This window comes from Colias philodice, chromosome 6, assembly GCF_061535455.1.
Source record: "Colias philodice isolate Cphi_HAF_F1 chromosome 6, ilColPhil1 Martin Lab GWU primary, whole genome shotgun sequence".
NCBI lineage: Eukaryota > Metazoa > Arthropoda > Insecta > Lepidoptera > Pieridae > Colias > Colias philodice.
Window position 1 is genome coordinate 46,281 of NC_143091.1, and position 9,227 is coordinate 55,507.

Sequence of the window (9,227 nt, forward strand, 5' to 3'; positions counted from 1 at the left end):
CTAACTCAATCTCTTCCTGTTGGTGGTTTCGAATGGATAGATTATAATACAGATTATAATGTGTCGGATAACTCTGATTTCGGTTCTGTTTTAGAAGTTGATTTGGAATATCCTGATGAACTTCATAATTTGCATTCTGACTTTTCGTTATGTCCTGAAAACATATGTGTGGGTAATACTGAAGAAACTAAATTAGTTCCTAATTTAAATAATAAAAATAAATACATCATTCACTACAGGAATTTAAAACAATGAATTGAAATGGGAATTGGATTAATTAAAGTACATAGAATTTTAAAATTTAAACAGAGTTCTTGGTTAAAGAAATACATAGACTTAAATACTAGTTTGAGAACGTTAGCTACATCAAACTTTGAAAAAGACTTTTTTAAATTAATGAACAATTCTGTCTTCGATATGACTATGGAAAATATTGAAAAAGAGTAAACGTTAAACTACTAACTCACTGGGATAATCGTGGTAAAGTTTTAGGTGCTCAGGATTGGATTGCAAAACCAGAATTCCATAGTTTATCAATATTTTCAGAACATTAATTAGTCGCAATACAATTACGGAAAACAAAATTAATTTATGATAAGCCGATTTATTTAGGATTTTGTATTTTAGATATATCTGAGACCCTTAAGAGTCCCTATCGATTTTAGAGTGATTTTGGCTTGTTTCTGTAATTCTTTAGAAGCTCGTTTAACAAAACTAAATTAGTAACAATGTGTGATGATATCTCAAATTAAAGATTCATTCAATATCTAAAATGCGTTCGAGACAATTTATTGATATTCATTGTCCAGTTTGTTTAATAGCCAATAACCTGAGGCGTGTTTCAATTTTTTCCATGCGGGACGTTCGTGTCTTTGTATTTTACACAAAATTAATTAGAAGAAGTTTTCTTATAAAATATACAACAGTAAAGACACTGAGACATCCTAAAATATGTTCGAAGCAATTTAAGTACTTTTATTGAAAAATTCAAAGAAAATCTAAGTTAAAATAACCTTACTTTGATGAAATTTTATGCGTATATGGCGTCGAATTTCTAGTTCTTACAACAGAGTTAAAAAAAATAAAAATACACACTAAATGATAGGTTAATGCTTAAAAATTTACAATAAAAAAATATATATTATATGTTTTATGAAAGAAATGGAATAATTTAAAGTTCTCAAGAAGTATGCTTCGATTTAAGTCAATCAAACACACTATTTTTACACAAAAAATAAATAAAACATCTTTATCATATAATGATACCAATCGATGTATTATGAACAACAACATTGATACATTGGCTTGGGGACATTATAAATTACGCTAAGTGACTTTTTACTATTATTTCTGTGTGTATATATACAAAATTTGTACTGCATGTAAAATTATGATATTGCTATAATGTTATATAATAGTTTATTACATATTTAAAATGTATTGTTTGATTGTAACTAATGTAAAATAATTGTAGTTTTTAAGAAATGTTACTGTAGACTATAGTAGTTAAGGTTATAATGTGTGTTATGTTTTAGATTTATGTGTTATGCTTAATGCATTTTGTGTATATGTAACTAAAGGAAACATTATAAAATTAAATAAAACAAATTGTATACAATTTACTATTTTTTATTTCCTTACAAACTTCCTATTTAATTACTAAGCTACCACATGAAGAAACCTAATTTTTAAAGCTGTAGTGTTTTGCACTATCTTCCTCCGATATCTCCTTTGTTATGTTGTATACAATATCTTTTATTTGAAGATCTATGTTAGAATCGTTTTTTGTATAATATTTAATGCGAATATCAGCATTTTTCCAATGTTGCGACACCGGGATTTCTTTCAACTTTTTTAAACTATATAAATCAATTTTCACTAGTAGATCAGCATCCTTTCCGTCATCTTTGTCTGTTGAAATATATGAAATGCATCCCTCCTTCACTGAACGTCCAACAATTGAAGATAGTTTCGCCTTTTTCTTTTTCCGCTCAGGCTCTCGAAGAAAAAAGTCATCTAAACGACTGGTCCTCTTATTTTTATTTATTGTTAAGTTAGAAACCTCATCTTCATCCGATAAATCATAATAATTATAGGGCTTGAAACATTTTTCCACATCTTTGAGGTTGTAAGAAGCCTGAAACATAACATATATAATTAAAAATATGTTTAACAAGATAAAAATAAATAAAGATTTTACTGAAGTAATAATTAAAAATAATATTAATAATAATAATAACTTACCTCATTTATACTAGTAGATAAACTAATTACTAAGCTACCACATGAAGAAACCTAATTTTTAAAGCTGTAGTGTTTTGCACTATCTTCCTCCGATATCTCCTTTGTTATGTTGTATACAGGCTCTTGAAGAAAAAAGTCATCTAAACGACTGGTCCTCTTATTTTTATTTATTGTTAAGTTAGAAACCTCATCTTCATCCGATAAATCATAATAATTATAGGGCTTGAAACATTTTTCCACATCTTTGAGGTTGTAAGAAGCCTGAAACATAACATATATAATTAAAAATATGTTTAACAAGATAAAAATAAATAAAGATTTTACTGAAGTAATAATTAAAAATAATATTAATAATAATAATAACTTACCTCCATTTTGTTATTTGTAATAAATTTCTACGCGTTGACCTGTGGTTGAATTCGAAACACAATATACTAAGGATGCGTGCAGGGATATTTATATGATAGATTTGGGAAGGGGCTAGCACGACTTTGGAATCATTATCTTATCTATAAGGATTTCCGAAAAATGAATACATTAACATACTTAGCTAACAACTAATACACAAGACATGACACAACAAACACAAACAAAAACAACGAACATAGTTAAGCAATCACTTATGTACTTATAATTATATTGAGAATAATTTGGGAATCATTATCTTTGGACTTCAGTTTGTAGTGAATATTGCTTAATGTATGCTTAATGCATTTTGTGTATATGTAACTAAGGGAAACATTATAAAATTAAATAAAACAAATTGTATGCAATTTACTATTTTTTATTTCCTTACAAACAATAAATATACATATAAAAATATTGCATATATTGGCCGGCCTGCATTTCTAAATAAATACATATAAAAATATTTCATATATTGGGATGACAATATAACATGATGTTAGTTTAGGTTGATGATTGATAGAAATTGGATGAGGTCAAACATGTAAAAATGAATACATTAGACCTGCAAATGAGTCTTCATAGAATACACCCCAGCCTCCAGTATAGCGTGTACCCCTCGAATCGCCTGCCAATGCATATACACATACCTGCATTTATTATATGCAATCTCGACCCTGACTCACAGCCAGGTTCTCATTGGGTAGCTATTCATATCAACCACGAAAGAGTTGGAGAATATTTTGATTCCTTCGGACGTAAACCGATTATAGTAATAGCGGAATTTTTAAGAAGAAATTGTCGCATGTGGGACTATAATACTGCTAGAATTCAGGATATCTATTCCACGTTTTGTGGAGAGTATTGCGTGGTATATTTGTACTACAAGTTCCGAGGCCTGAGATTGGAAGATTTCCTTACAAATTTTTCGTATGACTCACCAAGAAATGATATGACACTTGTTAAATTGTATTGTAGTGTAATGCGGGTGTAAATAAAGAAATAATATATGGAAATAATATGTTTTATTTTCAATCAACTCTTTTACAATCCTTGTCCTGCCGTAACAAAGTTCGATACATCAGATTACCCGGAAAAACAATTAGGTTAGGTTAGACTTTGATAAACAACGCCAGAAGCGAATCGCTTTTTAAAAAAAGCAACAATTAGGTTAGGTTAGGTTAGACTTTGATAAACAACGCACGAGCCGAGCGAGCAAAGCGAGCGTGCCGCGGCAGCGGCCGGCGAGTGCCAGAAGCGAATCGCTTTTTAAAAAAGCAACAATTATAATAATATAGTAGGATAATATATAAATATAGGATTTTAGACGTATTTTTTCTTGAATATAATAATACATCGTTTGGTTAGAATAGCGAGGTAGGTCGTAACAAAGAAGTTTAATACAAAAGCAGTGATAAGCGAGGTGCACAATGAGTAATAGATATGAACGCCGATAGATAATAGGAAAAGGCAAACAACCGGTGGGTCATTAGCGTCCCATTAATGACCCATCGATTAACTCTTATCTAATTGATATTTGTTAAGAGTTAATCGATCTGCACACCTCAGCTATCTTTGGAACCGTGCATCCTATCGCTTCGGGAGTGAGTGCTATCGACTCAGCGTGGCCGCTTTAGTGGGAAAAGAGTCCAAACTTTTTTTTTTTTTTTTTTTTTTTTTTTTTTTAGTCGGGGTTTTCAATCAAGTCACGTCCTCACCGTACCATACAGTGAGGCAGCATAGAGTGAGGCAGTACCCGGGAATCCATACTACTAAGAAAGACGCAAAATATTTTGATTGTGTTACGAAGATTATAACATACCTACATTATTTAAAAAATAGAAAATTGAAGTCGACAAATTAATAAAATTCCTATTAAACGAGCTTTAAGTTCTGTTTTGCCACAGCTGATGCCAAAGTAGCCGTTACTTTTACGATACTTAATACATTTCGATTAAAATCGGCAAAGTGGTTATTTTATTTCGGAACAGTAAAACCATTTTAAATATTGAAATCAAATTATTTGTGTCTCGTATAATAAAAAAATGTAAAAACTAAAATTTTTCTTGTCGCAAAACGGGGGACTGTCGCAAAACCGATAGACCATTTTTCATAAGGCTAGGTTTATATTGAATCCAATTAACATGGTTAAAATAAAACCGAGAATATGTTTACAAAAATTTTATTTAAGTCTCATAAAAAAAATACACCAACACATAGTTTGACACAGTATCAATTTTAGGGTAAAACTCAGAGTTACACTACCTACACCTTTTAACTTTCCATACATGTATCACATATTATGTATTCAGGGTATACCTGCTGACCAACGCATTCATTGCAATACCATTTTTTGCAAGTTATACATGTCCTTTTTGGTCCCGAGATCAGTGAAACCTAAAAATATGAAAAAATTATAAAAATTATGAAGAATATTACAATGACAATCTAGACTTGGCTTTATGCTGCAGTTTTGCGACTTTTCTTGTCAGCCTATAGGTCACGAAGCAAAATGTTGCAAAACTGACGTGACGTTTTCTTTTCAGTTTTTAGTCAAAATTATATTCTGACGAAAAATTGTGCCTACACTGATTATCAAATGTAAATAACGGTTAATGAATATATTGCTCATCTTCTGAAAGTATTTAAACGATGTTTACTTCCCTGTATCAAGTAATAATATGTCTCAAACCAGACAGTAGAAATTGCAACGGCCGTTGCACTCACAAAACACTTCTGTTTTACTCGAACTGTATTTGAAAATAAGCTTTTTTAAATTAGCGGACGGTGAAAGTAAACGATAATTTTGCCATTTATAAAATTCAAATAGTAATCTAAAATTTGTAAGTGGCATTATTAGCCGTGATAAACCCGACATGTCCGGTCGGTACCACTTTTTAAGATATTTTTGGAAATCAAATTGCTTTTAAACGATTATAAGGCCTTAATTATGAACTACATGCGACGATTCGCAAATAAATGTACTTTTAGATGACACTAAAACTTATGGTACCTTGGTATAAAACTTTTTAGAATCGCTTCTCTAACATCGAAGAACTTGGATGGGGACACGCCAAAAACTGACACTTTAGAGCCCCCGCAGACCACAGACTTTTTATCGGCAGATAGTTTGGTCGGGCTCTTAATCAGTACGCAGATGTAAGCAAATGCGCACACTATGACGATTAGGTATCGGCCGATAAACAAGTTTGATTTAGTTTTAAAAATGATTATTTAAAAAATAGTACGCAATGTTTCCATGAATTAATTGTTTGCATTTATCAAATTATGATGTATTTAATACTTTTCAAGCATTATATAATTAGCCATCATATAAATTTTACTTGTTATTCGACTTGAAACACAGGGGACAGGCCGAAAGTGAGGGGTACACTTTTTTTTGAAAACGCTCGTATGTTATTTAAACGAAATTTGTAGTGCCTGTTTTTGTGAAACAAACTAAAATTTACTTTCTTAGAAGAATGAATATATTATACTTATATTTCATTAATTTTATTTAGAATTAGTAATGATTACAATTTACATTATATCAAAAATACCATGGAAATCATAAACCTATTAGAATCCTAGAATTACATTTTGATAGTGCAGCATATCTATGAGATAAAACTCTATCAAATTAAAATAGGTACATAAATACATACTTAATTAAAAACCCATCTCTTTTCTTAAGCGATTGTAATATTATGAAGATAAAGAAGGAATTCGAATAATAAATTTTAATGTCTGATTTCATTAATTCCTAGTGATAATCAACTTAGGTGTGTAACATGATACTAGATAGGTACCTATACCTATATTGTCTTTAGAAATTTTGTCTGATTGTCTGTAGGTATGTATGTCCGGGATAAACTCAAAAAGTACTGAATGGATAAACTTCAAATTGTGTAGTACAGATAGCTTGAGACATGAGACATGAGACAAAGACATGCAAGATATATTTTATCGGGAACGGGAACTATACGGGATTTTCGTTAAGTACGCGGGCGAAGCCGCTGGCGGAAAGCTAGTTATTAATATTCATACTTACCTACTATAGACATATAAAATTGTAGAATTTTGTAGAAAAAAAATTAAGTTGGTAACTACCTCTCTTCCTTTTACGAAACTTATGCGGTCAGAATTCTGAATCATACGATAAGCTCGCTTTGCCCGCACTACAATATCGTTATTTCATGATGTATCCAATATGGTAAGGCGAGCGGAAAAGAAAAGTGGAAAATTAGAAGAAACCGCTAATCTTATATATAAAAATGAATCGCAAAATGTGTTGGTAAGCGCATAACTCGAGAACGGCTGAACCGATTTCGATAATTCTTTTTTTATTATATTCCTTGAAGTACGAGGATGGTTCTTATGTAGAGAGAACGTAAATATGTACCACGGGCGAAGCCGGGGCGGACCGCTAGTCTTATATATAAAAATGAATCGCAAAATGTGTTGGTAAGCGCATAACTCGAGAACGGCTGAACCGATTTCGATAATTCTTTTTTTATTATATTCCTTGAAGTACGAGGATGGTTCTTACGTAGAGAAAACGTAAATATGTACCACGGACGAAGCCGGGGCGGACTGCTAGTAATCTATAAAATCACCCCTATCTAGTAGGTGAATAGAACAGAGAACTATAATTCTATATATTTACATACTATGCATGACTCATTAATTTTCCTCGATTTTTATAACTTGCCTTATAAATTATAATGATAAAGATGCCAATAAAGATTTTTTTATTCATTCATTCATTCTTATCTAATCTTTCAAATTCTCGAGAAAATCAACAATGTTCCTAAATAAACACTAAATTGAAACATAATAATATAAAGTCGTATTTGTAAAACTGGGGCATTGACCTCTTTAAACGAGATTTGATTCCCGCTTCCGAAATTGCAACTTGCAGTATCGATTATATCGACACAAATGTAACAACTTTAACCTATATGCCCATTTAGATACAAGAATTTAAATTTAGATTTGTTCAAGAACTTATTGTTGCCAAAATAGCTGAAAATAAAATTGATAGTAGAAAGCTATATTTTTATGTGTTTATTCTAATTATTGTTCTCGTTTCAGGCGATTCGACCTATATTTGAAACTAGCTTCCGCCCGCGTGTTGTTTTGATAAAAGGTAGCCTATGTTCTTTCTCAGGGTCTAAACATTGTCTTTGCCAAATTTCATCAAAATCGGTTGAGAGGTTTAAGCGGGAAAGCGTAACAAACAGACAGAGTTACTTTCGCATTTATAATATTACTAGCTTTCCGCCTGCGGCTTCGCCCGCGTTTTCAAAAAAAAACCCGCATAGTTCCCGTTCCCGTGGGATTTCCGGGATAAAACCTAGCCTATGTCACTCAGAAATGATGTAGCTTTCCAACAGTGAAAGAATTTTTCAAATCTGCCAAGTAGTTTCGGAGCCTATTCAATTCATACAAACAAACAAACAAACAAAAAATCAAACCTTTCCTCTTTATAATATTTGTATAGATTATAGTAGGGAATAGAAGGGTGTATAACACGAACGAGTATAATAGATGGTTTACTATTTAATTGTTTTGTCTTAAAACATATTTAAACTATGTTAAATCAATGTCATAAAAAGTTCTGGCATATCTACTTATTCACTTTATATTAAAACAGCCAGCTATATAGAATCAGGGGCCTTTGGCAAGCAGGACTTTACCACGATAGAAATTAGTAGGTATTTAGTAGGTATTTCATACTTTTTTGACAACAAAATATTTACGATCTTCTGAAATTAAGTTTCTATCATGAGAAATAGCTACTAAGCACTCAATAATAAATGAATATGATCACTTCTTAATAACCGATATTCAAGATCAGGTAGGTAAACGATGTTGTTTTGTGTTTATATTTTTAAGTAAACGTCTCACATCCGTTTGCCATAAACAATAATTGAAATTTAAATGTAACAACTTTTTCTTTTTTGAATAATATACTTATATTTTTTAATATTTTATTCAGACCCCTGTTCACATTAGTAATAATGACGTTTTTGTAAAATATATGGATGTCTTCCAAAGACTCGGAATAAAATATTTAAAATTTTTGCCATTGCATTGAATGGTGACTTCAACTCTACAAGAGAAATATTGTAAAAGAAAAAGTAGGTAGTGTAAATTGTTCTAACAGGAAACAAGGAACAGAGGATGGAAATAAGGAACTAACGCTCCACTATCATACACCGTTTGACCTCTACAATCGGGTGATATACAAACCTATTTTCTTTCACCTCCTTACAAGTTACAGATGTTTTCACGGCAAAAGCTCCCTTTTCAATCAAAGAAATCCTTACTCCTAAGTTCAACTGAGAAAATTAAATTATAAGCTAATACATATTTCACAATAATTCTTCTATGATCAGCTTTTTACTTAGCTATTTAACTAGATATCAATAAGAAAAAAATAATGTTTTACACGAAATAGTATCTTGTAGGTTGTGCGTAAAGATAATTTGAACGTACCTTTAAGGTCATCGTCCCGAAACCCGTAAGCCATGTGATTGTAGAGGCTTCGCGCGCAGGGATAAGGGGCACAGATA